This window comes from Zootermopsis nevadensis, unplaced genomic scaffold, assembly GCF_977971745.1.
Source record: "Zootermopsis nevadensis isolate Lab colony 2312 unplaced genomic scaffold, Znev_1.0 Znev_ptg000003l, whole genome shotgun sequence".
Taxonomy (NCBI): Eukaryota; Metazoa; Arthropoda; class Insecta; order Blattodea; family Termopsidae; genus Zootermopsis; species Zootermopsis nevadensis.
Window position 1 is genome coordinate 5,830,823 of NW_028259135.1, and position 27,667 is coordinate 5,858,489.

Genomic DNA, 27,667 nt, shown 5'->3' on the forward strand with positions numbered 1-27,667 from the left:
TAGCAACCTAGAACCTCAAATCTTGCATCGTAGAATTCAGTTTCAACGACTCACGTCTAATAAATACAAATTCGGTTATAACGAGATCCGAGAGACTCAGGCAAAGTGCTCGTTATAACCGTTATTGTAACTTTTGCTGATACTCAATTCATTGGTTAGTTTGTTGGGCAGTACTTCTCCCTTGGGTTTCTGAGAATCTATAATATAAGAGAAGAAAGGATTAAGAGACTTGGGAAAAACAAGAAACACAATATCACGTGCACCCGCATCGTAGGATACGCTCTGTTCAAAAGACGTAGATGTGTAGCGGAATCATTCTGCTATTATTACAACTATTATTTTGGTTTTGAGGTTGTATATTCCTTGCCTAAAAGTTGCATGTCCAAAACATCGCAATCTTGATAACTGAAAACATGTCGGAGATTGAATATGAATTTCTCCTGATTACGAAATCCAGGTTTTACTAGGTAACTTCTGCAAGTCTACTCGGCTCAACAACCCTGAAGACAGCCAACTTCCAAGTTTTACTCTTACAACGAAACAATTCATCGTTCCTATTGGAAATCCACTTTCCGGCCCTGTCGCTTTACTGCTGGAAACAAAATAATTAGCCTGCAATTACTTATGAGGCTTTACTTATTTAATCTGTGGGTCTGCATTTCGTGAAGAACCTTAGTCGCCTCACACATGTAAAGCTCTTTCTTTAATGTGTAGACAACTTATGGAACTCCTTGCATAGGTAATCAGCCCTTCGCAAGGTCTCGACCTACACAGATCAGCACAACATAAATATGATCCCAGTATCCTTTAAAAAGGGCTTAAATAATAACAAACAACATATTTTGTTCAGTATACTTTGCAGAACTTTAGAGACGATTTCAGAAATGGAATGTATAATGCTTCACTACCGATGGTGTTAAATTTCCAATTTTGTTATACGTATAAAGGATAGGAAACTCTCACAATATCTTTTCAAAAAATTTATTAATTTTATAATTATACTCATGGTATATGTTTAAATGCAATATCCTTGACTTCTCTGTTTATTTATTTAACAGTATATAAGTTCAGAAAATAAGTTTGAAGAGAATACGCTTGACTGCTCTCGTATTTATTTATCTATTTGTACGAGAATATCCTTGGCCCGTCTGATATGTATTTATCAGTAAGGGTATACAGAGACATTTTTATCTTTATCGATAACATGGAAGATTTATGCTGTTCTCTAACAACTAAGACATTCTGTCTACGAGAATTTGTAACACGCACTTATTTGTAGGGTATATACTTTTGTAATCAATAAATGAACCTACTTAAAACATTTAATGTATATTCTCTTAATTAACTCAACATAGCCGTAGAGTATTTCAATAGAAATTTAATTTTGAAGGTAAATATGATTAAATTTCTCAAAAATTGTTTGTGGGGTCCGCAGTGGCCGCGCGGTCTGAGGCGTTTGCCTTGTGCCGCTTGGTCGCTGGGACCGTGGGTTCGAATCCCACTCAAGCCATGGATGTTTGTCCGCGTGTTTCTGTGTTGCGCTGTCCTTTGTACAGGTAGAGGCCTTGAGAAGGTCCGATTCCTCGTCCAAGGAGTCCTACCGAATATCTATAGATCAAGTCAACGAATAGTTGTGACCCGCAGTGCTCAGGAACCTTAAGGGTACCGGGAAAATGTACAAACATTGTTAAACCGGAAATATACTTAAAAAACTGTTTGTCATCAAAGCATTTTTGTGTTATTTTTGTACACTGCGGCAAAACATACGAGTAACACTCCAACTTACAAAAATATTGCTTTAACGTCATTTTCTAATCACTTATGCCATAAAACACTCCTACGAGCAATTTACGTTACGGATATATTTACCTTTATGACAAACTGCGGTGATAATATCCACAGGAAGGTCATGTATTTCTATTATTATATCTATTTTATAATTCACGAGGCACAGAAGAATATCGCTGTCTTCCGGGTAGTAGCGCTGTAAAGTCTGGTAGACGTTTACCGACGTTTAAGAGGTCCTTGCGACTCATGGCCCAGATGATGAAGGCAGTACGAACCTCTGAAACGTCGCTAAACTTCTACCACACTACACGGCGCAACAACCTAGAAGACACCCATCTTCAGTGGGTCATTACGTTAATTCATTCATTTTGTGAAGATTAACATCTTTCCTTCTAAGTGCTAATCAGTATGACGCGTAATATTCTTCGTTTTACTTTCTTAACAAACGCCTAAGCTTCAAGTCGCTCACAGCGACAAATACTGACGATAACAAAACGTGATTCCTGACGTCAGATATGTAATTTTCATCCTACAAGATAATATAGCGTTATAAAAATCGTACGAGGGCCGCTAGCCCACTGATTGGTCCACGTACGAGCCTAATGCGAACAGACAGCCCCAACAGGCTAGGCTTTTGTCCTTCCCTCGCCTAAAACGCAAGTACAACCAATGAACTGTGGTTTTAATGAAACCTAGACGGTGGTAAATTACAAAAACATTTCTATCCAAGTTATTGCGCAATCACAAGAAACCTTCAAACTTCAAGCGAGTTACAAAATATTATTTTGGGTTACTTTTGAGTCGGTCAACCTTAAAATATTTCCCTTATAATGGAGGCGGAATTGGTCTACGAAACGTTGTTCTTTAGTCCACAACTGACACGGCTTGTTGTTCGAGGTAATACTGATTTCAGTATTGTACTACTCTCACTCTCTGGTACGGTTTGTGGGAGAATACGAGTTGCAGTAGGTACTGTATCTTTTGTAAAGAAGCTGTCCGTCCGTACTCTTATTATTGTAAGCATATCAATTACAGTAAATCTAGGATACTTTGTCAGTCAATTATACGGTTCGATATTCTGACAGTTTATAATATAATAAGATAAATATTTTGTAGTCATTTTATAGGTTAAGCAACTTAATGTTCTGTTTCGAATCTGACAGCAAACAGCGTGAAGTTAGAATCACTGAAGAAGAATGTAACTTACCAACAAACGGATACTTTGATATGATCAGCAAAGAATGTAAGTATGAACTGAAGTGTCTAGTTACATTTTATTCAGGAAATAATACCAAATGCTTTGGGGAACAAAGTAAATTGAGTCATTTAAGTTGCCTCTGAAGCCAGTTTGAATAAATTAAGAACTGTCCAAATTTCTACTTCACTTCCTTATTGTCTAACGGTGTTTATAATAATCTTCGCCACAGGTAATCTGTTCATTAATGCTGAAATTCTGAAATATTACCTATTAAATCTGAGAACCACACGAAACCCTTAACATATCCTGTGTGCAAAATTTTGATACTGAGATTTAAAATAGTTAACCACTGTGCTGAAAACACCACTTCACAAACATCTTTTCTGGCGCCAAGGCTGAAACACAGAAATATATCGTACAAGATACAAAATTTTACATTTAAAAAGTAAATACACCCATAGCAAAAAAATGAATTAATGCTCATAATGAACAACTTCTCAAGTTACGGTAAGGTCAAGTATGACCATAGCTGATAATTCTGTTAGAGGCAATTACTTAGTAATGTGTGTACCTGCTTGCAAAAGTAAGTTAGTAACATTTTAAATAACTGGCAAAGCCGATTTAATCGAATTTCCTCACATAGACAAACTTTACGTCCTCAAGTCACTAAGAAATGTAAATGGAATCGCAGGTATGGACAAGGTTAAGATAACTTGTCCCTTTTTTAAAATTCAAAGAACAAAGGAACAGGCCAGTTCACGGTCGGATTCGATTGGTCTCTATTGTTTTTTGGATTTAACTTTGTTTACTGCAGCATACAGAAATTTTTCTGTCACTTGAACAAATTTTTACTTTTAATTTCAGCAAATATTTGGACTGGCAGATACCTTCTGTTGGCAATCGTGCGAGACAGTTTCTTCATAATGACGTTTTGCTCAAAGCAGGGTGGAAATAGTAAATATACTTCTTGATGATTACTTTATTAAGAGACTCGATGCTTCAGCATTACATACAGAGACGTTGAGTCCATACAGCATCACAGCCCAGAAGAACATCCTCGTATTCACAGATAAGATAACTTCATATCCCACACGTATATCTCTTGCTACACATACACTAGGCTATAAAAGGCTGAGCATTTACTTTTTTCAACATTTCTACCCCATCTGTCTCTGCATAACATTCCTTGACGTTCTGGCACTTAACCTCCGGTTGATAAGGACGGTACACCACCGCCGTCCCTGTATCGGCGCCTACCCTCAGTCATTTTGTGTGTTTTCCGCTAAAAACAAACTATTTAATAGGCCTATTTATTATTTGTGAAGACATCAGTTCCTGAAAATATAAATTTTTAACATTTATCTGCAACCAAACCCTTGACGTTGAGAGTGGGATACTCTATAAAGTCTCTTTTCAAAAATTTTATACGCTCTTCTCCCTTACCCAAAGCTTGCAATATGCCGTATCCACCTCACCTTCAATGCTTTGAAACAAACATGAGGAACAATTCATCATGTTCGTTGTTACGTCAACTGGTCTCTTTATCGCCTTTTACTCAGTCAAAATGTACCTGTATCAAGTTATTTGAGAAGTCACAAACTCAAATGCATTAAATTGTTTAATTCGTTCACTTATTTAAAGACTGTTTTCATAGTTATTTATTTTCATGAGTTCATTTGTATTTTTACTGGTCTCTTTATCGCCTTTTACTCAGTCAAAATGTCCCTTTATCAAGTTATTTGCGAAGTCACAAACTCAAATGCATTAAATTGTTTAATTCGTTCACTTATTTAAAGACTGTTTTCATAGTTATTTATTTTCATGAGTTCATTTGTATTTTTAAACGAAAAAGCTCATTCGGTGTTGAGACTAGCTGCGGTTTGGACGACCGGGTTTCAATTCCCGGCTTGGCCAAGAATTCCTCCCCATGTGCAGAACGGCTCATAAACCCTCCCAAGCTCCAGTCAAACGGCAACCTTTCGGAGGGTGTAAAGCGACCGGAACTCGCAGATGACTGTCGACAGTAAACAGATGAAGAACGTGTGGCGTCACTCCCTCCAACATTTACTTCAATTTCATTTCTTTATCTCTGTTTCTATCTTTTATTAATACAAATCAAACTTCTAATATGAATATTTACAACACATAATCTGTTTGCAGGAATTGATTCCATCGGGTTTCGAAACCGGAGTCCAGATGAAGCGACATTGGAAAAAGCGTTCAAAGCCTTCAACGAATCCGGCCTAGATGCCAGTCAGCTTGTGAAATGGAGTGCGGACCATTGCTAACTGTGGTAGCGCACGAACACTATGGAAATATTTGTACTGAACATTCTTCTCTGGTGTAGGGTGTAAGGGGTAACATCTTCTGTCGAAAGCATGATTCAAAAGGCAGATTTTTACAAATATGGATCTTTTGTAAAAATATAGGTTTCTGAGTCCAATTCAACATATAAACTGAGGCCACACAAAAAGTTCCATTCAAAAGTAGCATTATTAATTAGTACCCAATTCTGAAATACGGCACCATGTAGTGAGGAATCTGTCACTGATTTTTCGAATAACCTTACTGTCTCTATCTTCAAGGTAAAGTGGCTATCAAATGGCTCCTCCTGATGCTTGTATAGCAGGCCACACGTCTTTGGGAACTGCTTAATTTGCTTCTACATGATGCCATCATTCAGAAACAGAAAACTTTCCCTTGAAACGTAAGAGGTTCGATAAATTTCATAATAACTTGTTCATACATGCATACTTCCTGTTTCACCACTGGTGAAATCAATTATAAATTAGTAAATGTCTGCTACACATCTGTGTCTATTTACTTTAAGATGATACATTTTCAAAGCAAATTTTATTAAGGCTTGTCCTCACCTCATTCCTCTTCACATAACATTTTAAGTATTTAGAAGTAACTCTTAAGTTTGGAGATGTGTTCCAACTTAGCGCACACAGCTGAAGCGTCCAAGGTAAGAGCACACCGCATTTCTGTGCCCACAAGGTCACATTTATTCTAGCAGTACACAGCTTTATGAGTGTGAAACTAACTTCTAAATTCGAGCCTGATTTTAATCGACTGAAATCGACCGACAACTGTGGGTGGACTGCGATAGATCGGACTCGATGAAACATTTTTTATTCCACTGTCAAAAACCGCTCTTCTCCAAACATGAATGAAAGAAATAAATTCTAAAATCTCATGACATAAGAGCCAGTAATCGAGACGTTTAACTGAAAGAGCGCGCCTTCTTGTAAACGAGGCTACGGTGGCCACAATGGTGGGGTCTGGAGGAGTCTGCTGTATCTCGCAGAACGTAACCACAGCCAACTATAAATACTGGCGTATCAATATTTAGTAGATTTTCAAGGGTTCTGAAGGATATATTTCTGTTTCATGAAATACATTAAACTTTATAGCATATACCCCTCCAATTCCATATAACCGATAACAGTCAAATACTGACTTCAGCAGAAAAAGACCTAAATCGTGCGACATATGTTTGCTAAAAATAATAACGTATGACACTTGTATGTGCATTGAGCTGCCACCTTTAGTTTTCGTAGGCCATCGGGAACTGAGTCATAACGCATAAAACATCGACGGGCCTCAAATTTCACATGTGTTCTTAGATTTACAATTCTGTATTTATTACTCACGGTTTCATGGTCAAACTACGAAAGTGAATTTCTGTATGGAAACAGATCTTGAAGAAATGCTGAATGCTGTATGTTAGTAGTTAAAATTACAAAGGAGGCTGCGATGCGAAACTTTGATATTTTGTTTGGCAAATCAGGTAAACTGAACAAGCATTATTTTCCCTACATTCAAGTAAAAAGATACTGTCGGATGAACGTAGACTTCTCAGGATACGCTCCTAGCAACCTAGAACCTCAAATCTTGAACTGCAAAATTCAGTTTCAACGACTCACGTCTAATAAATACAAATTCGGTTATAACGAGATCCGAGAGACTCAGGAAAATTGCTCGTTATAACCATTATTGTAGATTTTCCTGTTACTCACTTCATTGGTTAGTTTGCCGGGCAGTTCTTCTCCCTAGGTCTTCTGATAATCTATAAAATAAGAGAAGAAAGGATTAAGAGACTTGGGAAAAAACAAGAACCTCAATATCACTTGCAACCGCATCTTAGGTCATCCTCTGATCAAACGACGCAGCCGTGTAGCGGAACATTCTGCCCTCCCCGTCTAGGGTAACCATTTTGGATCACAATACTTTTGCCCTGATACCTGTGAGCCCACTTACGCCCTCGGCACCCCCGCCACGCAGAGTCTGCGGGGATTTCCGCCACACCACTGGAACTAGGAATTTGTTCTTCGTGAGTACCTTACCGCACTAAGTGAGATCTCAGAAAGAAAATCCAAACAAACACGCCCTGAATGTAGACTGTAAAAAGCGTAGAAGGGTTAGAGATTGCTATCCGCGGGGATTTGAAATGTGAAATGTTTGGATGTCATAAACGGACAAAGCGATAATAGAACTTAGTCCCTCTTACGGAATTTCAACAACTGCTCGTTACACCCGTGAAGTTCTCAACCACCGCTATCGCTTTAACCGTGAAATGTTTCTCATAAAATACATAATTTCCAGCCAACGATTCTCTGTTTGCTGTTAACAGTGTTCATGTTCAGAAAATACGTTTGAAGAGAATATTCTTGACTGCTCTGATATGTATTTATCAGTAAGAGTAAACAAAAGCAATAGACATTTTTATCTTTATCGATAACATGGAAGAATTATGCTGTTCTCTAACCAATCAGACATTCTAACTACGAAAATTTGTAACACGCACTTATTTGTAGGGTATAAACTTTTGTAATGAACAAATAAACCTATTTAAAACATTTAATGCATATTTTCATAATTAACTCAATATAGCCAAAGGGTATTTAAATAGAAATTTTATTCTGAAGGTAAAAATGATTAAATTTCTCAAAATCTGTTTGTGGGGTCCGCAGTGGCCGCGCGGTCTGAGGCGTGCGTGCACGCAGTGGTGGCGTACTCCTGTAATCCAGCTACTTGGAGGCTAGATGTTGAGGATGATAAAAGTGGGACTTATGGCGCGTGCGCGCGTGGCTGCTTGGTCGCTGGAACGGTCGGTTCGAATCCCACTCAAGCCATGGATGTTTGTCCGGGTTTGTCTGTGTTGTGCCGTCCTGTGTACAGGTAGAGGCCTTGCGACAGGCCGATTCCTCGTCCAAGTAGTCCTACCGAATGTCTATAGATCAAGTCAACGAATAGTTGTGACCCGCAGTGCTCAGGAAACTTAAGGATACCGGAAAAATGTACAAACATTGTTAAACCGGAAATATACATAAAAAACTGTTTGTGATCAAAGCATTTTTGTATTATTTTTGTACTCTGCGGCAAAACATGCGAGAAGCATATCAGCTTACAAAAATATTACTTTATCGTCATTTTCTAATCACTTATTACATAAAACACTCCTACGAGCACGTTACGTTACGAATATATTTACCTTTATGACAAACTGCGGTGATAATATCGACAGGTATTTCTTTTATTCTACCTATTTTACAATTAATGAGGCACATAAAAAAACATTTACGAATATATAAACGACTGTCCTAAGGAATTCACAAAGGAGACGCAGAAGAGTCCCAGGTCACGTAAGTAGTCTACACATAATTAAGTAATAAGGGCCTACATTGCTCGTATTCCTCAAATACTATTAGGGCGGACGAATTAAGGGACAGGAAGTGGATTATGGCATGGGAAGACGTAAAAAATGCATGCATTTTAATTAGAAATAAGACAGGATAGGCGCACAACCAGCGCCACAAAGGAACGGGGTGGTCACCCAGCAACCCTGAGGATGAAAACAGAGATGGTTCTCTAAATGTTGGCAGCAGATTTGGTTTGTTCATGTGGAATCTGAGAATCTTATTTTTGGCCTGTGGACCTGTGACGTTTTTTTAAAGAAATTCTTCATTTTTCAGTTATATAGAGAATGTCCAAGAAAGATGTACAACCAATGCTGTTGTTTGTATTGGATGTGAGTATACATCTTTTGGGGAATTCTGACTGTACATATACAATTCATAACGATGACGATACTACTAGTGCTACTACTACTACTACTACTACTACTAATAATAATAATAACAAAGTCAATTCAATAATCACATAATAATAATAAAGTCCCCAGCAAACAGACAGGTTAATAATTAAAACAAACAACAAATGACTTCTTTGTTCATACGGAATTTGATCGAATCTGCACGTTTAATTCGAAATTGTATATTATGTCCTCCAGGCACACATAGACATGTCTAGCTACAACACTTATATCCATTCTTACATAAAACAGCGAATGATTTATAGCCTGCTGATTGGGAATTTCAAATACATTTGCATTTTGTGGGTTACAAAACCATAGACGATGTTAACGACCTTGGATACAAATGGACGACCTGTTTACGTCTGAAATGGAACGCGCGAATGTAAATTAGAGCAATTTAATCTAATCTGCATAATATGATATGAAATTAATGGACAAAGTGTGTACTATTATCCAAAAGTGTAATTACAGTCGGACACTAAAAATATTAGCCATGTAATACAACAGGTATTTTCAAGGTCAGCATTTAGTCACCTTCGCAATACGACAGGCCTGCAACGATGTCAGATAAGTTACCTTACAAATGACATCATATCTGTCTAACGTTAGTATCTTCCTGTTGAATTGTAGTGATAATGTCAACTGAAAGGAAATGTGCATGTCTGTGTTGTTGTATATTTTGTTAAGAAACGTAATAGAATTTATCTAAACACATGACCTGAAGGTCGTACTTGATGGACTAGTACTTAGCGTGCTCGCCGCTAGACCCAAGGTTCAAACCCGGTCCTTAAGGGATGTAAAGCCGGCATGTAAAAGAATCTTACGAGCATGAACGTGATGTTTCATAATCAAAATTAAGCGGCCATTTCTCAACACAAGTCTCTCCTGATTCACTACCAGATGGATCGAGCAGACAAATCAGGATTGAGTAGAAATTGTGCAGATGCAGTGGTTTTGACACTCACTATTCATAAATGCACATTTCAAAGAAAAAGAAATATCCCACACGGGAGGAGTCCAAGAAAAGAACATGACCTGAAATATTTCAGGAGATAGCATTAGAGCCCCAAATTCTGTAAGTAAATAACACATAACCAAGAGGTAAATGAATAACAAGCTTGGAAAGTGTATTCTACGAGTTCATTGCTATATGCATTTCAAGACAATGAGAACTTGATGGACAGTTCCAAACGATCGCAGCACTTCAATGTCTGCCTCTCGATTTTCCTCATCCGTCGGTCTGTTATCAACGCGCACAGAAAATTCAAAAGTACAAATTTGAGGTCATGGAAAATAGTACAACCTCCACATCAAATTTAATCCAAATCCGTCCAGTGGTTCTCGAGTTGAATCGACGGGACGCATGGACAAACAGGCAAATATGAGCAGTTCATAACGTTGTCTTGCTACGCACTTCATTTAAACAACGCATAATTAGGGCCTTCATTACCCGTATACTTCTAGAGATAGTATTTGAGCAAACAAATTAAGGGAGATGAGACGCGTGGGATATGAGAAGACGTAGGAAATGCGTACATTTTAATTTTAAAACCTCAAGAAGTAATGACAGGGTCTGGCGTAAGATAGAAACTGGTGAAGAATTCTTATGTATACGGACATGAACATCAGAGCTTCATAGAAAAATGGAAAATTCTTTACCAGCTGAGCGACTATGCTGTAAAGCTAGTCCCTGAACCATCGAATTAATTATTTGCATAAACGCATAAGAAACAACAGGCTTTATAGTAGGTTGGACGCCGACACTACTAGACACTACACAAGATTTCTTGGTCAATTGTAAATAAATTAACATATTAGGCATATAAAAATAGTGGCGTATCAATATTAATAGATCTTCAAGGGTTCTGAAAAATATACAGTATGTCCACAAAGTCCCTCAGAGGTTCTCAAAATGTTGGCAGCAGATTTGGTTTGTTCATGTGGAATCTGAGAATCTTATTTTTGGCCTGTGAACGCGTGACGTTTTTTAAAGAAATTCTTCATGTTTCAGTTATATAGAGAATGTCCAAGAAAGATGTACACACAATGCTGTTGTTTGTATTGGATGTGAGTATACATCTTTTGGGGAATTTTGACTGTACATATACAATTCATAACGATGACGATACTACTAATATTACTACTAATAATAATAAAAATAATAATGATCTGAAGCATAATATTTACTTTGGGTAGCACTCCACTTTAAGATTCATTATCTCAGCGTTTTGCCCAAACAGTGTATATACGTAGGTGTTTCGTGATGTTAACAGAATAACCAGCATACACCAGGTGGCCTTCGTAACAAAGACGGTTGGCATATCCCTTGAGCTAGAAACTGCTTTTTGAAATATTAATTTGGTTAGCGACATATTTCAAAGATTAAAACCACTATGCCCTTTTTTTGCGTTATGAAATGATTCATTTATGTTTCCCTGCGTAAAGAGCGGGATAGAGAGGTGAGACGCGGAGGAAAATGGAATGTCCGTAACAACAATTAATGTAGGTCTGATAACGCAGTTTCTCTCTGTGTGAAACATGCAGGTCCAAATATGCGTTCAGTATACTCAATAAATGACGAAAATATAAAATTAATAAAGTTTATATTATTACAGGAACTGCAATTAAGATGTATCTTATCATCCTTCTTGGCGTAGTCAGCAAATTGGCGTTGGTTTCCGGTCAATGAGATCTTGGTGATCCAAGACTGGAGAATGTTGATTGGAATGAAGTAAGTACTGACTCACAACAATTATATAATTTTAACCGTCACACAAATATTTTATTGGACATTATAAACAATTTTACCACAACAAGTATCGGCTCAAATTGACAATCAACAGGTGATTAATGAACGTAATGCAAAACTAATTTAAGGTTTAGGGACAAAAGAATGCTGTCTTCTTCGTTGCTGCGCCGTGTAGTCTGGTACAAGTTTACCGACGTTTCGGAGCTTTTTGTTGCCTCCTTCATCAGGGAGATTGCGATGATGGAGGCACCAATGACCTCTGAAACGTCGGTATACTTTTACACTCTACACGGCACAGCAATCCAGAAGACAACCATCAATAAGGATTATGTTAAGACTCACCAATATACACCACAGCTGTGTTCCCCAGAAGATGACTGTAGCCAGTGTCATTAAATTTACTTCAACCACCGACATCTGAGCTCACTCCGTTAACTCCCCCCACAAATTCCATCGTCGCACTAATCAAAGTGCAACAAGAAAACTATCGGTTTAGACAGGATTTGTGTGTCTCAGTCTCTCTAATGATCTTACAGTTGACAGGTAAATGGTACTGGCTCTATCACACATCGAATAAAGTAGAAGACAATTTAGACTGTGTTCGTACCATTTACGCGTTCAGCCTCAATGGAATTTCAGTTTTCAACACCGTATATAATAAGAGGTAAGTTTACAACATTAAGTAATTAAATTAACTAGTTTAAGGGATTCTATTCTTTGCTTAATTACGTGACATTCACTGTCTCGTGATACAAGTGGTTTGACACGGAGGCCTCTGAGAGGACTTTTCACTGATATCTTAAATATAAATAAGTAATAGGAGCATCTCTTGTTTGGTTAATGATGACAGGAACATGAAAATCGAAGAACTTCGAGAAACACTTTTATCCGTGTACCAGAAAGCCCTATAATCGAATTCTAACTTCCACGGTCATTCGCTCGCAATATAAAATAACCGCAATAGAAATTTAGAATAAATATACATCAATTCATATTTAAATACATTCAATTCTCTATTTGAGTTAAATAACAATGTTAATGGAAAACATGGCCACAAGTGAAAAAGACTATGAAAACTGAGACATTTACCACAAGAATAAATACTTGACATTGATTTCCACACCAAAAATTATGTATACAATTTATAACAAAATTCCAAACAACACAAACATTTTTAAAATAATATATACAATCATATATATATATATATATATATATATAGTGACGAAAATGTTATTAAAATGTCCGACAACTACCAGTGCAGCCCCTGTAAATCTTAGAAACAATTCACTCCATGTTTACAGCTGATTCAGTTCCTCACACATCGTTAGTGTTAAAATGATTTACTCTCTATTTTATTGTTACGGGTTACCTTCTTAGTGTATTATATTTTGTTACTAAACATTTATTTTGTTCTGAAATTAGAACAAGCTGTAATTTGTAAAACTGTTATTTTGGGCTTTATCCATCGTCTAGGCCGCGGATTCTCGAATCTTTACAGACGTGGCCCCACATACGCCACTTATAAATCACTGAAATTTTATTAAAAGTCGCTGCACTTTATTACAAATGCTATAAAATTAGGCCTACTTCTGTAAATTTTTTCACGCATTTCAATAGTTTTCTTTAATTTCAATATCATGGGTCATTAGATGTAGGATTTAAGGTTTTCACGGCAGTGAATTTGAAGATGGCTGTCTTCTGGGTAGTTGCGCCGTGTAGTCTGGTATTCGTTTACCGACGTTTTAGAGGTCCTTGCGACTCATCGCACTGATAATGGAGGCAGCAAAGACCTTTGAAACGTCCCTGAACTTCTACCAGACTATAGGGCGCAACAACCTAGAAGACTCCCATCTTCAGTGGGTCATTACGTTAATTCATTCATTTTGTGAAGATTAACATCTATCCTTCTACGTGCTAATCAGTATGACGCGTAATATTTCTTCGTTTTACTGTCTTAACAAACGCCTAATCTTCAAGTCGCTCACAGTGACAAATACTGACGATAACAAAACGTGTTTTCTGACGTCAGATATGTAATTTTCATCCTACAAGATAATAGAGCGTTGTAAAAATCGCACGAGGGCGGCTGGCCCCCTGGTTGTTCCACGTACGAGCCTAATTCGAACAGACAGCCCCAACAGGCTAGGCTTTTGTCCTTCTCTCGCTTAAAACGCAAGTACAACCAATGAACTGTGGTTTTAATGAAACCTAGACAATGGTAAATTACAAAAACAAAAACATTTCTATCCAAGTTATTGCGAAATCACAAGAAAACTTCAAACGAGTTACAAAATATTATTTTGGGTTACTTTTGAGTCGGTCAACCTTAAAATATTTCCCTATATTATGGAGACGCAATTGGTCTACGAAACGTTGGGTTAGTGTCCACAACTGACACGGCTTGTTGTTCGAGGTAATACTGATTTCGGTATTGTACATCTCTCACTCTCTGGTACGGTTTGTGGGAGAATACGAGTTGCTGTAGGTACTGTATATTTTGCAATGAAGCTGTCTGTGCTGTCATTATTGTAAGCATCTCAATTACAGTAAGTCTAGGATACTTTGTCAGTCAATTATACGGTTCGAGATTCTGGCCGCTTATAATATAATATGATAAAAAATTTCTAGTAATTTTATAGGTTAATGAACTGAATGTTCTTTTTCGAATCTAACAGGAAACAGCGTAAAGTTACATTCGCTAGAGAAGCTTCTAACTTTAGAACAAACGGATACTTTAACATTCTCACCGCCAAATGTAAGTACGAACTGAAGTGTCCAGTTACATTTTATTCAGGAAACAATACCAAACGCTTTCACGAAGAAAGTAAACTGTGTCATATAAGGCTTGGGCCACACGACCGTACAAAGTACGTAAGTTTTAACGCACATCGTGACGTCAGTCATAAAATTATGATTTGTAAGTACAGACAATGCTATTTTTTTCTTTCTAAATCCTTTCAAGCTGCCACGGTAATTGGCGGTCGGTTGGTGTCCTCACCTACGTCCGGTGCAACGGACGTACTTTGTTCGGTCTTGTGGACCCAGCCTAAGTTCCCTCTGAAGCCAGTTTGAATGAATTAAGGACTGTCCAAATATCTACTTCACTTCCTTATTGGCTTACGACGTTTATAATAATCTTCGCCACAGGTGATTCGTTGATTAATGCTGAAATTCTGAAATATTACCTATTAATTCTGAGAACCACATGAAACCCTTAATATATCCTTTGTGCAAAATTTTGATACTGAGATTTAAAATAGTTAATCACTGTGCTGAAAACACCACTTCACAAACATCTTTTCTGGCGCCAAGACTGAAACACAAAAAAATATATCGTGCAACATACACAATTTTCCATTTAAAAAGTAAATATACCCATAACAAAAATGTTCATAATGAACAACTTCTCAAGTAACAGTAAGTTCAAGTATGCCCATAGTTGATAATTCTGTTAAAGGCAATTACTTAGTAATGTGTGGACCTGCTTGCAATACTAAGTTAGTAACATTTTAAATAATTGGCAATGTCGATTTAATCATATTTCCTCACATATACAAACTTTACGCCCTCAAGTCACCTAGAAATCGTGCTCCTCTTTTAAAATTCCAAGAGCAAATAAACAGGTCAGATCACGGTCGGAATCGATTGGTCTGTATTGTTTTTCGGATTTAACTTTGTTTACTGCAGCATACAGAAATAGTTTCTGTCATTTGAACAAATTTTTATTTTTAGTTTCAGCAAAAATTTGGACTGGCAGATACCTTCTGTTGGCAATCGAGCGATACAGTTACATCATAATGACGTATTGCTCAAAACTGAGTGGAAATAGTAAGTATAATCTTGATGATTAATTTATTAAGAGACTCGATGCATCAGCATCAAATTCAGAGACGCTGAGTCCATACAGCATCACAGCCCAGAAGAACGTCCTCGTATTCACAGATAAATTAACTTCAGATCCCACACGTATATCTGTTGCTACACATAAACTAGGCTATAAAAGGCTGAGCATATACTTTTTTCAACATTTCTAACCCATCTGTCCCTGCATAACATTCCTTGACGTTCTGGCACTTAACCTCCTGCTGATAAGGACGTTACACCACCGCCGTCCCTATAAAGGCGCCTACCATCAGCCATCTTGTGTGTTTTTCGTCACAAACAAACTCTTTAATAGGCAAATTTATTATTTGTGAAGACATAATTTCCTTAAAATATAAATTTTTAACATTTATCTGCCACTTAACGCTTGACGTTGAGAGTGGGATACTCTATAAAGTCTCTTTTCAAAAATTTTATACGCTCCTCTCCCTTCCCCTCGCTTACTATATGCCGTATCCACCACACCTTCTATGCTTTAAAACAAGCATAAGAAACAATTCATCATGTTCGTTGTTACGTCAACTAGTCACTTTATCGCCTTTTACTCAGTGAAAATGTACCTGTATCAAGTTATTTGACAAGTCACAAACTCATATGCATTAATTTGTTTTAATTCGTTCACTTAATTAAACACTGTTTTCATAGATATTTATTTGCATGTGTTCATTTGTATTTTTAAACAAGAAAGCTCAGGCGGTTTGGACGACCGGGTTTCAATTCCCGGCATGGCCAAGAATTCCTCCCCACATCCAGAACGGCTCATAAACCCTCCCAAGCTCCTGTCAAACGGCTACGTGGGGGAGGGTGTAAAGCGACCGGAACTCGCAGATGACTGTCGACAGTAAACAGATGAAGAACGAGTGGCGTCACTCCCTCCAACATTAACTTCAATTTCATTTCTTTATCTCTGTTTCTATCTTTTATTAATCAGCTAAAACTTCTAAGCTGAATTTTTACAACACGTAATCTGTTTGCAGGAAAAGCTTACATCGGGTTTCGAAACCTGAGTCCTGATGAAGCGACTTTGGAAAAAGCGTTTAAAGCCTTCAACGAAACTGGCCTAGATGCCAGTCAGCTTGTGAAATGGAGATCCGACAATTGCTACAAGTAACAATGGGAGCGCACGAACACAATTTCAATATTTGTACTGCACATTCTTCGTTGGTGTAGGGTGTAAGGGGTAACATCTTCTGTTGAAAGCATTGTTCAAAAGGCAGATTTTTACAGATATGGATCTTTTGTAAAAATATAGGTTTCTGAGTCCAATTCAACATATAAACTGAGGCCAGAGGGAATGGACAAATTATGCCAAGCCATGCATATCAACACAAAAATCACTTTTCCACCCCAAAAAGTTTCATTTAACGCTCCATTTCTAATGAGTACCCAATTCTGAAATACGGCACAATCTAGTGTGGACTGTGTCACTAATTCTTCGAATAACCTTACTGTCTCCATCTTCAAGGTAAAGTGGCTATCAAATGGCTCCTCCTGATACTTGTATAGCAGGGCACTCGTTGTTGGGACCTGTTTAATTTGCTTCTACATGACGCCATCATTGAGAAACAGCACACTTTCCCTTGAAACCTAAGAGGTTCGATATATATCATAATAACTTGTTCATAGATGCATACTTCCTGTTTTATCACTGGTGAAATCAATTACAAATTAGTAAATGTCTGCTACACATCTGTGTCTATTTACTTTAAGATGATACATTTTCAAAGCAAATTTTATTAAGGCCTGTCCTCACCACATTCCTCTTCACATAACATTTTAAGTATTTAGAAGTAACTCTTTAAGTTTGGAGATGTGTTTCAACTTAGCGCACACAGCTGAAGCGTCCAACTTAAGAAGACAACGCATTTTGAAATTCTGTGCCCATAAAGTCACATTTATTCTTGCAGTATACAGCTTTATGAGTGTAAAACAATCTTCTAAATTCGAGCCTGATTTTAATCGACTGAAATCGACCGACAACTGGGGATGGACTGCGATAGATCGGACTCTATGAGGCATTTTTTATTCCACTGCAAAACCAGTCTTCTCGATACGTGAATGAAAGAAAGAAATTCTAAGAACTCATTATATAAGAGCCAGTAAACGAGACGTTTGACTGAAAGAGCGCGCTTTCGTGCAAACGAGGTTATGTTGGGGTCTGGAGGAGTCTGCTGTATCTCGCGGAACGAAAGCACAGCCTATAAATATTTAATAGATTTTCAAGGGTTCTGAAGGATATACATCTGTTTTATGAAATACATTAAAGTTTATTGCATATAACTCTCCAATTCCATATAACAGATAACAGTCAAATACTGACTTCAGCAGAAAAAGATCTAAATCTTGCGACATATGTTTGCTAAAAAATAATAACGTATGACACTTGTATGTGCATTGAACGGCCACCTTTAGTTTTCGTAGGCCATCGCGACTGAGTCATCACGCATAAAACATCGACGGGCCGCAAATTTCACATGTGTTCTTAGATTTACGATTCTGTATTTATTACTCTCGGCTTCATGGTCAAACTACGAAAGTGAATTTCTGTATGAAGACAGATCTTGAAGAAATGCTCCTTGCAGTATGTTATAAGTTAAAATTACAAAGGCGGCTGCGATGCGAAACTTTGATATTTTGTTTAACAAATCAGGTAAACTGAACAAGCATTATTCTCCCTACATTCAAGTAAAAAGATATTGTCGGATGAACGTAGACTTCTCAGGATACGCTCCTAGCAACCTAGAACCTCAAATCTTGCATCGTACAATTCAGTTTGAACGACTCACGTCTAATAAATACAAATTCGGTTATAACGAGATCCGAGAGACTCAGGAAAATTGCTTGTTATAACCGTTACTCGTTGTAACCATTACTGTAACTTTTGCTGTTACTCACTTCATTGGTTAGTTTGCCGGGCAGTTCTTCTCCCTAGGTCTTCTGATAATCTATAATATAAGAGAAGAAAGGATTAAGAGACTTGGGAGAAAATAAGAATCTCAATATCACGTGCACCCGCATCATAGGACACGCTCTGTTCAAACGACGCAGCTGTGTAGCGGAACATTCTGCCCTCACAATACATTTGCCCTGATACCTGAGAGCGCCATTAGGCCCTTGGTACCCACGCCACGCAGAGTCTGCGGCGATTTCCGCCACACCACCGGAACTAGGAATTTGTTCTTCGTGAGTACCTTACCGCACTAAGTGAGATCTCAGAAATAAAATCGAAAATACACGCCCTGAATGTAGACTGTAAATATCGTAGAAGGGTTAGAGATTGCTATCCGCGGGGATTTGAAATGTGAAATGTTTGGATGTCATAAACGGACAAAGCGATAATAGATCTTCGTCACTCGTACGGAATTTCAACAACTGCTCGTTACACCCGTGAAGTTCTTTAACCGTGAACGCTTTAACCGTAAAATGTTTCTCATAAAATACATAATTTCCAGCCAACGCTTCTCTGTTTGCTCGCAATAGCCGAGAGCTCGTTATAAATGAGTTAAACTCTAATACGTAGACGTCAACATAATTCATAAATCATTGCAATTTCGAATTCGTGTTAGAAATAATAATTTCTTTACGTATGTGTCTGTGTTTCCAGTGTAATATTCTTTACGTTTCAAGGGTTTTAATAAATAATATTTTAAAAATAAACAAAGAAACTATTATTTTGGTTTTGAGGTTGTATATTCCTTACCTAAAAGTTTCATGTTCAAAATATCGCAATCATGTTAGCTGATAACCCGTCGGAGATTCAATATGAATTTCTCCTGATCATGAATTCCAGGTTTTACTAGGTAACTTTAGCCAGAATATACGGCTCAACAACCCTGAAGACAGCCAACTTTCACGTTTTACTCTTACAACGAATTTATTCATCGTTTCTATTGGAAATCCACTGCCCGGCCCTGTCGCTTTACTCCTGGAAACAAATTAATTAGCCTGCAATGACTTATGAGGGTTTACGTATTTACTCTGTGGGTCTGCATTTCGTGAAGAACCTTAGTCGCTTTACACATGTAAAGCTGTTCGTTTAATGTGTAGACAACTTATGGGACTCCTTGCATAGGAATCAGCCCGTCGCAAGGTCTCGACCTACACAGATCAGCACAACATAAATATGAAGAAGAACATCATGCCTCGAGCAGAATTCGAACCCATGATCCCAGTATCCGTTTAAAAGGGCTTAAATAATAACAAACAACATATTTTGTTCAGTACAATTAGTAGAACTTTAGACACGATTTCAGAAATGGAATGTATAATGCTTCACTACCGATGGTGTTAAATTTCTAATTTTGTTATAGGAAACGCTCACAATGCCATGTCCAAAAATTTGTTAATTTTATAATTATACTAATGACATATGTTAAAAGGCGATATCCTTGACTTCTTTGATATTTATTTAATAGTGTTCATGTTCAGAAACTACGTTTGAAGAGAATATGCTTGACTGCACTCGTATTTATTTTTTTGTACGAGAATATCCGTGACTCCTCTGATATGTATTTATCAGTAAGGCTAAACAGAGACATTTTTATCTTTATCGATAACATGGAAGAATTGTGCTGTTCGCTAACAAGTCAGACATTCTGACTACGAAAATTTGTAACACGCACTTATTTGTAGGGTATATACTTTGTAATGAACAAATAAAATTATTTAAAACCTTTAATGCATATTTTCCTAATTAACTCAACATAGCCATAGAGTATTTCAATTGAAATTTTATTTTGAAGGTAAATATGATTAAGTTTCTCAAAAACTGTTTGTGGGGTCTGAGGCGTTGGCCTTGTGCCGCTTGGTAGCAGTAACCGTGAGTTCGAATCCCACTCAAGCCATGGATGTTTTTCCGCGTTTGTCTGTGTTGTGCTGTCCTGGGTACAGGTAGAGGCCTTGCGACGGGCCGATCCCTCGCCCAAGGAGTCCTACCGAATGACCATAGATCAAGGCAACGAAAAGTTGGGACCCGCAGTGATCAGGAACCTTAAGGATACCGGAAAAATATACAAACATTGTTAAAACGGAAATTAACATAAAAAACTGTTTGTGATCAAAGCATTTTGGTGTTATTTTTCTACTCTGCGGCAAAACGTGCGAGAAGCACATCAGCTTACAAAAAAATTGCTTTAACGTCATCTTCTAATCACTTATGACATAAAACACTCCTATGAGGAATTTACGTTACGGATTTATTTACCTTATGACAAACTGCGGTGATAATATCGACAGGAAAGTCATGTATTTCTTTTATTCTAGGTATTTTAAAATTCATGAGGCACAGAAAAACCCCCGCTTTACGAATATATAAACGACTGTCCTAAGGAATTCACAAAGGAGACGCAGAAGAGTCCCAGGTCACATAAGTAGCCTACACATAATTAAGTACTAAGGGCCTTCATTGCTCGTATTCCTCAAATACTATTAGGGCGGACGAATTAAGGGACAGGAAGTGGATTATGGCATGGGAAGACGTAAGAAATGCATGCATTTTAATTAGAAATAAGACAGGATAGGCGCACTAGCAGCGCAACAAAGGAACGGAGTGGTCACCGAGCAACCCTGATGATGAAAACAGAGATGGTTCTCGAAACGTTGGCAGCAGATTTGGTTTGTTCATGTGGAATCTGAGAATCTTATTTTTGGCCTGTGAACCTGTGACGTTTTTTAAAGAAATTCTTCCTTTTTCCAAGAAAGATGTATACACATTGCTGTTGTTTGTACTGGATGTGAGTATACATCTTTTGGGGCATTCTGACTGTACATATATAATTCATAACGATGACGATACTACTAATATTACTACTACTAATAATAAAAATAATAATGTTCTGAAGCATAATATTTACTTTGGGTAGCACTCCACTTTACCATTCATTATCTCAGCGTTTTGCCCAAACAGTGTATATACGTAGGTGTTTCGTGATGTTAACAGAATAACCAGCTTACACCAGGTGGCCTTCGTAACGAAGACGGGTGGCGTATCCCTTGAGCTAGAAACTGCTTTTTGAATTAATTCGAACAGACAGCCCCAACATTCTAGGCTTTAGTCCTTCTCTTGCTTAAAACGCAAGTACAACCAATAAACTGTGGTTTTAATGAAACATTGAAGATGGTAATATTAAAAAGAAAATCTACGCAAGTTATTGCGTAATCGTTAAAAAGCTTCAAACTTCAAATGAGTTATCAGATATTATTTAGGGTTTCTTTTGAGTCGGTCAACCTTAAAATATTCCCTTTGTTATGGAGACGCAATTGGTCTACGTAACGTTGGGTTAGTGTCCACAACTGACACGGCTTGTTGTTCGAGGTAATACTGATTTCGGTATTGTACATCTCTCACTCTCTGGTACAGTTTATGGGAGAATACGAGTTGCTGTAGGTACTGTATCTTTTGTAATGAAGCAGTCCGTACTCTCAATATTGTAAGCATCTCAATTACAGTAAGTCTAGGATACTTTGTCAGTCAATTATACGGTTCGAGATTCTGGCCGCTTATAATATAAACATTTTGTAATATTTTATAGGTTAATGAACTGAATGTTCTTTTTCGAATCTAACAGCAAACAGCGTGAAGTTACAATCAATGGAGAAGCTTCTAACTTTAGAACAAACGGATGCTTTGACGTTCTCAGCGAAGAATGTAAGTACGAACTGAAGTGTCCAGTTACATTTTATTCAGGAAACAATACCAAACGCTTTCGCAATGAAAGTAAACTGAGTCATTTAAGGCTGGGGCCACACGACCGTACAATGTACGTAAGTTGTAACGCACATCGTGACGTCCGTCATAAAATTATGATTTGTAAGTACAGACAATACTATTTTTTTCTTTCTAAATCCTTTCAATCTGCCGCGGTAATTGGCGGTCGGTTGGTGTCCTCACCTACGTCCGTTGCAACGAACGTACTTTGTACGGTCGTGTGGCCCCAGCCTAAGTTCCCTCTGACGCCAGTTTGAATGAATTTAGGACTGTCCAAATCACTTCTTTATTGGCTTACCCTATTTATAATAAACTTCGCCACAGGTGATCCGTTGATTAAAGCTGAAATACTGAAATATTACCTATTAATTCTGAGAACCATACGAAACCCTTAACATATCCTCTGCGCAAAATTTTGATATCGGAAGTTAAAATAAGTTACCACTGTGCTATAAAAAACCACTTCCCACACATCTTTTCTGGCGTCAAGACTGAAACACAAAAAAATATATCGTGCAACATACACAATTTTCCATTTAAAAAGTAAATATACCCATAACAAAAATGCTCATAATGAACAACTTCTCAAGTAACAGTAAGTTCAAGTATGCTCATATCTGATAATTCTGTTAAAGGCAATTACTTAGTAATGTGTGGACCTGCTTGCAATAAAAAGTTAGTAACATTTTAAATAACTGCCAATGCCGATTTAATCGAAATTCCTCACATAGACAAACTTTACGCCCTCAAGTCACCTAGAAATCTAAATGCGGTCTCAGGTATGTGCAAGGCGTGCACGCGTGCGTGCCCCTTTTTTAAAATTCCAAGAACAAAGGAACAGGTCAGTTCACGGTCGGATTCGATTGGTCTGTATTGTTTTTCGGATTTAACTTTGTTTACTGCAGCATACAGAAATAGTTTCTGTCACTTTAACAAATTTTCATTTTTCATTTCTGCAGCGTTTTGGACTGGCAGATACCATCTGTTGGCAATCGAGCGAGACAGTTTTTCGTAATGACGTTTTGCTCAAAACAGGGTGGAAATAGTAAATATACTTCTTGATGATTACTTTATTAAGAGACTCGATGCTTCAGCACTAAATACAGAGACGTTGAATCCATACAGCATCACAGCCCAGAAGAACATCCTCGTATTGACAGATAAGATAACTTCAGATCCCACACGTATATCTCTTGCTACACATACACTAGGCTATAAAAGGCTGAGCATTTACTTTTTTCAACATTTCTACCCCATCTGTCCCTGCATAACATTCCTTATGGTTCTTGCACTTAACCTCCTGCTGATAAGGACGTTAAACCACCGCCGTCCCTGTATCGGCGCTTACCCTCAGTCATCTTGTGTATTTCTCGACTCAGACAAACTCTTTAATAGACCCATTTATTATTTGCGAAGACATCAGATCCTGAAAATATAAATTTTTAACATTTATCTGCCTCCAAACCTTTGACGTTGAGAGTGGGATACTCCATAAAGTTTCTTTTCAAAAATTTTATACGCTCTTCTCCCTTACCCAAAGCTTGCTCTATGCCGTATCCACCTCACCTTCAATGCCTTAAAACAAACATAAGGAACAAATCATCATGTTCGTTGTTACGTCACCTAGTCACTTTATCGCCTTTTACTCAGTCAAAATGTACCTGAATCAAGTTATTTGAGAAGTCACAAACACATATGCATTAATTTGTTTAATTCGTTCACTTATTTAACAGTTTTAATAGTTATTTATTTTCATGTGTTCTTTTGTATTTTTAAACGAGAAAGCTCAGGCGGTGTTGAGACTATCTGCGGTTTGGACGACCGGGTTTGAATTCCCGGCTTGGCCAAGAATTCCTCCCCATGTCCAGAACGGCTCATAAACCCTCCCAAGTTCCTTTCAAACGGCAAACTGGAGGAGGGTGTGAAGCGACCGGAACTCGCAGATGACTGTCGACAATAAACAGATGAAGAACGCGTGGCGTCACTCCCTCCAACATTAACTTCATTTTCATTTCTTTATCTCTGTTTCTATATTTTATTAATTAGCTAAAATTTCTAAGCTGAATATTTAGAACACGTAATCTGTTTGCAGGAAATGCTTACATTGGGTTTCGAAACCGGAGTCCTGATGAAGCGACATTGGAAAAAGAGTTTAAAGCCTTCAACGAAACCGGCCTAGATGCCAGTCAGCTTGTGAAATGGAGTGCGGACCATTGCTAACTGTGGGAGGGCACGAACACAATGGAAGATTTGTATTGCACATTCTTCTTTGGTGTAGGGTGGAAGGGGTAACATCTTCTGTTGAAAGCATTGTTCAAAAGGCAGATTTTTACAGATATCGATCTTTTGTATAAATATAGGTTTCTGAGTCCAATTCAACATATAAACTGAGGCCAGAGGGGCTTGACAAATTATGCCAAGCCATGCATATCAACACAAAAATCATTTTACATCATAAAAAGTTTCATTTAACGCTCCATTCCTAATGAGTACAGAATTCTGAAATACGGCACCATGTAGTGTGGACTGTGTCACTGATTCTTCGAATATCCTTACTGTCTCCATCTTCAAGGTAAAGTGGCTATCAAATGGCTCCTTCTGATACTTGTATAGCAGACCACACGTCGTTGGGACGTTTTTAATTTGCTTCTACATGGCGCCATCATTCAGAAACAGATAACTTTCCCTTGAAACCTAAGAGGTTCGAATTATTTCATAATAACTTGTTCATACATGCATACTTCCTGTTTTATCACTGGTGAAATCAATTACAAATTAGTAAATGTCTGTTACACATCTGTGTCTATTTACTTTAAGATGATACATTTTCAAAGCAAATTTTAATAAGGCCTGTCCTCACCACATTCCTCTTCACATAACATTTTAAGTATTTAGAAGTAACTCTTAACTTTGGAGATGTGTTTCAACTTAGCGCACACAGCTGAAGCGTCCAACTTAAGAAGACAACGCATTTTGAAATTCTGTGCCCATAAAGTCACATTTTTTCTTGGAGTATACAGCTTTATGAGTGTAAAACAATCTTCTAAATTCGAGTCACATTTTAATCGATTGAAATCGACCGAAATTCTAAAAAAACTCATGACATAAGAGCCAGTAAACAAGACGTTTGACTCAAAGAGCGCGCTTTCGTGCAAACGAGTCTACGGTGGGGTCTGCAGGATTCTGCTGTATCGCGCAGAACGAAACCACAGCCAACTATAAATACTGGCCTATCAATATTTAGTAGATTTTGAAGGGTTCTGTAGGATATACTTCTGTTTTATGAAATACATTAAACTTTATTGCATATACCCCTCCAATTCCATATAACCGATAACAGTTAAATACTGACTTCAGCAGAAAAAGACCTAAATCTTGTCGTGTGCGACATATGTTTGCCAAAAAATAATAACGTGTGACACTTGTATGTGCATTGAGCTGCCACCTTTAGTTTTCGTAGGCCATCGGGAACTGAATCATAACGCATAAAACATCGACGGGCCTCAATTTTCACATGTGTTCTTAGATTTAAGATTCTGTATTTATTACTCTCGGTTTCATGGACACATTACGAAAGTGAATTTCTGTATGGAGACAGATCTTGAAGAAATGCTGAATTCTATATGTTAGTAAGTTAAAATTATAAAGGCGGCTGCGATGTGAAACTTTGATATTTTTTTGGCAAATTAGGTAAACTGAACAAGCATCAATTTAAGCCACTTATATTCTCCCTACATTCAAATAAAAATATACTTTCGGATGAAAGTAGACTTCTCAGGATACGCTCCTACTAACCAAGAACCTCAAATGTTGCATCGTAAAATTCAGTTTTAACGACTCACGTCTAATAAATACAAATTCGGTTATAACGAGTTCCAAGAGACTCAGGAAAAGTGCTCGTTATAACCGTTACTCGTTATAACCATTATTGTAACTTTTGCTCTTACTCACTTTATTGGTTAGTTTGCCGTTCAGTTCTTCTCCCTAGGTATTCTGATAATCTATAATATAAGAGAATAAAGGATTAAGAGACTTGGGGAAAAAACAAGAACCTCAATATCACGTGCACCCGCATCGTAGGTTATACTCTGTTCAAACGACGCAGCCGTGTAGCGGAACATTCTGCCCTCCCCGCCAAGGTAACCATTTTGGATCACAATATATTTTCCCTGATACCTCAGAGCCCCATTAGGCCCTCGGCACACCCGCCACGCAGAGTCTGCGGGGATTTCCGCCACACCACTGGAACTAGGAATTTGTTCTTCGTGAGTGCCGTACCGCACTAAGTGAGATCTGAGAAAGGAAATCGAAACTACACGCCCTGAATGTAGACTGTAAATATCGTAGAAGGGTTAGAGATTGCTATTCGTGGGATTTGAAATAAGAAATGGTTGGATGTCATAAACGTATAAAGCGATAATAGATCTTAGTCCCTCGTACGGAATTTCAACAACTGCTCGTTACACCCGTGAATTTATCAAATACCGCGATCGCTTTAACAGTGAAATGTTTCTCATAAAATACATAATTTGCAGCCAACAATTCTCTGTTTGCTCGCAATAGCCGAGATCTCGTTATAAATGAGTTCAACTCTAATACGTAGACGTCAACATAATTCATAAGTCATTGCAATTTCGAATTCATGTAACAAATAATAATTTATATTGTAAATGCGTCATATTGTGATTATATATTATTAAAATATTTATTAAAAACTTTTGCCGTCAATCACAAATATAATATTGTTAAAAGATTAAAACATCATTTAACGTTCCTATCGAGTACTCGATTACATTGGAACTTTCACGACTAGTTTCGGCTATAATTTAGCCATCAACGGGTGTTATGTAGTTTAAACTTATTACATGAATTACTGATTGTTATTGTTTTTATGATTTATATTCTTGATTTTTCTGATGATGTTCTGGTCCTTTGTATTTTTCTTCGTTGGTTGTATTATCGCATGTCATTATTAGGTTTTTAATTCTTATTTGTAGTGACTTCAATATTTTGTGTATGACTGTGAAGTAAATTTTCAATTTTATCAATGACAATTGAAAATCGAAATATAGAAAACAAAATAAATAAATAGTAAAAATAAATCATGTGAACTTACCCAAGAAGTAATATCGTATTCGTATGTAAGAGAACGGAGATGTACAGGGCTGAATTGGATCGTGGCTGGTTACCGACTGCGGTGCTAGTGGGTGAAAGGTGGTTTTTCAGGGTTGAGGTCAAGGT

The 27,667-nt window shown here is 37.5% G+C and overlaps 2 long non-coding RNA genes across 3 annotated transcripts in view; both read left to right on the forward strand.

Moving 5' to 3' along the window:
- LOC110836431 (uncharacterized) overlaps positions 1-25,222 on the forward strand; it is a 75,667-nt gene extending 50,445 nt beyond the window's left edge. Inside the window, exons 3-4 of the long non-coding RNA XR_015532707.1 lie at positions 23,386-23,471; positions 24,519-25,222. This is a non-coding gene — a long non-coding RNA (uncharacterized LOC110836431). The remainder of the gene's footprint in view (positions 1-23,385; positions 23,472-24,518) is intronic.
- LOC147874912 (uncharacterized) lies at positions 8,542-17,409 on the forward strand. 2 transcript variants are annotated; one of them, XR_015532714.1, is made up of 6 exons: positions 8,542-8,634; positions 11,702-11,817; positions 12,372-12,499; positions 14,514-14,593; positions 15,571-15,666; positions 16,698-17,409. It is a non-coding gene; the product is annotated as an uncharacterized LOC147874912 (long non-coding RNA). The 2 variants fall into 2 exon arrangements; XR_015532718.1 differs by lacking the exon at positions 8,542-8,634 and adding an exon at positions 9,002-9,020.
- Positions 25,223-27,667: the final 2,445 nt, after the last annotated feature.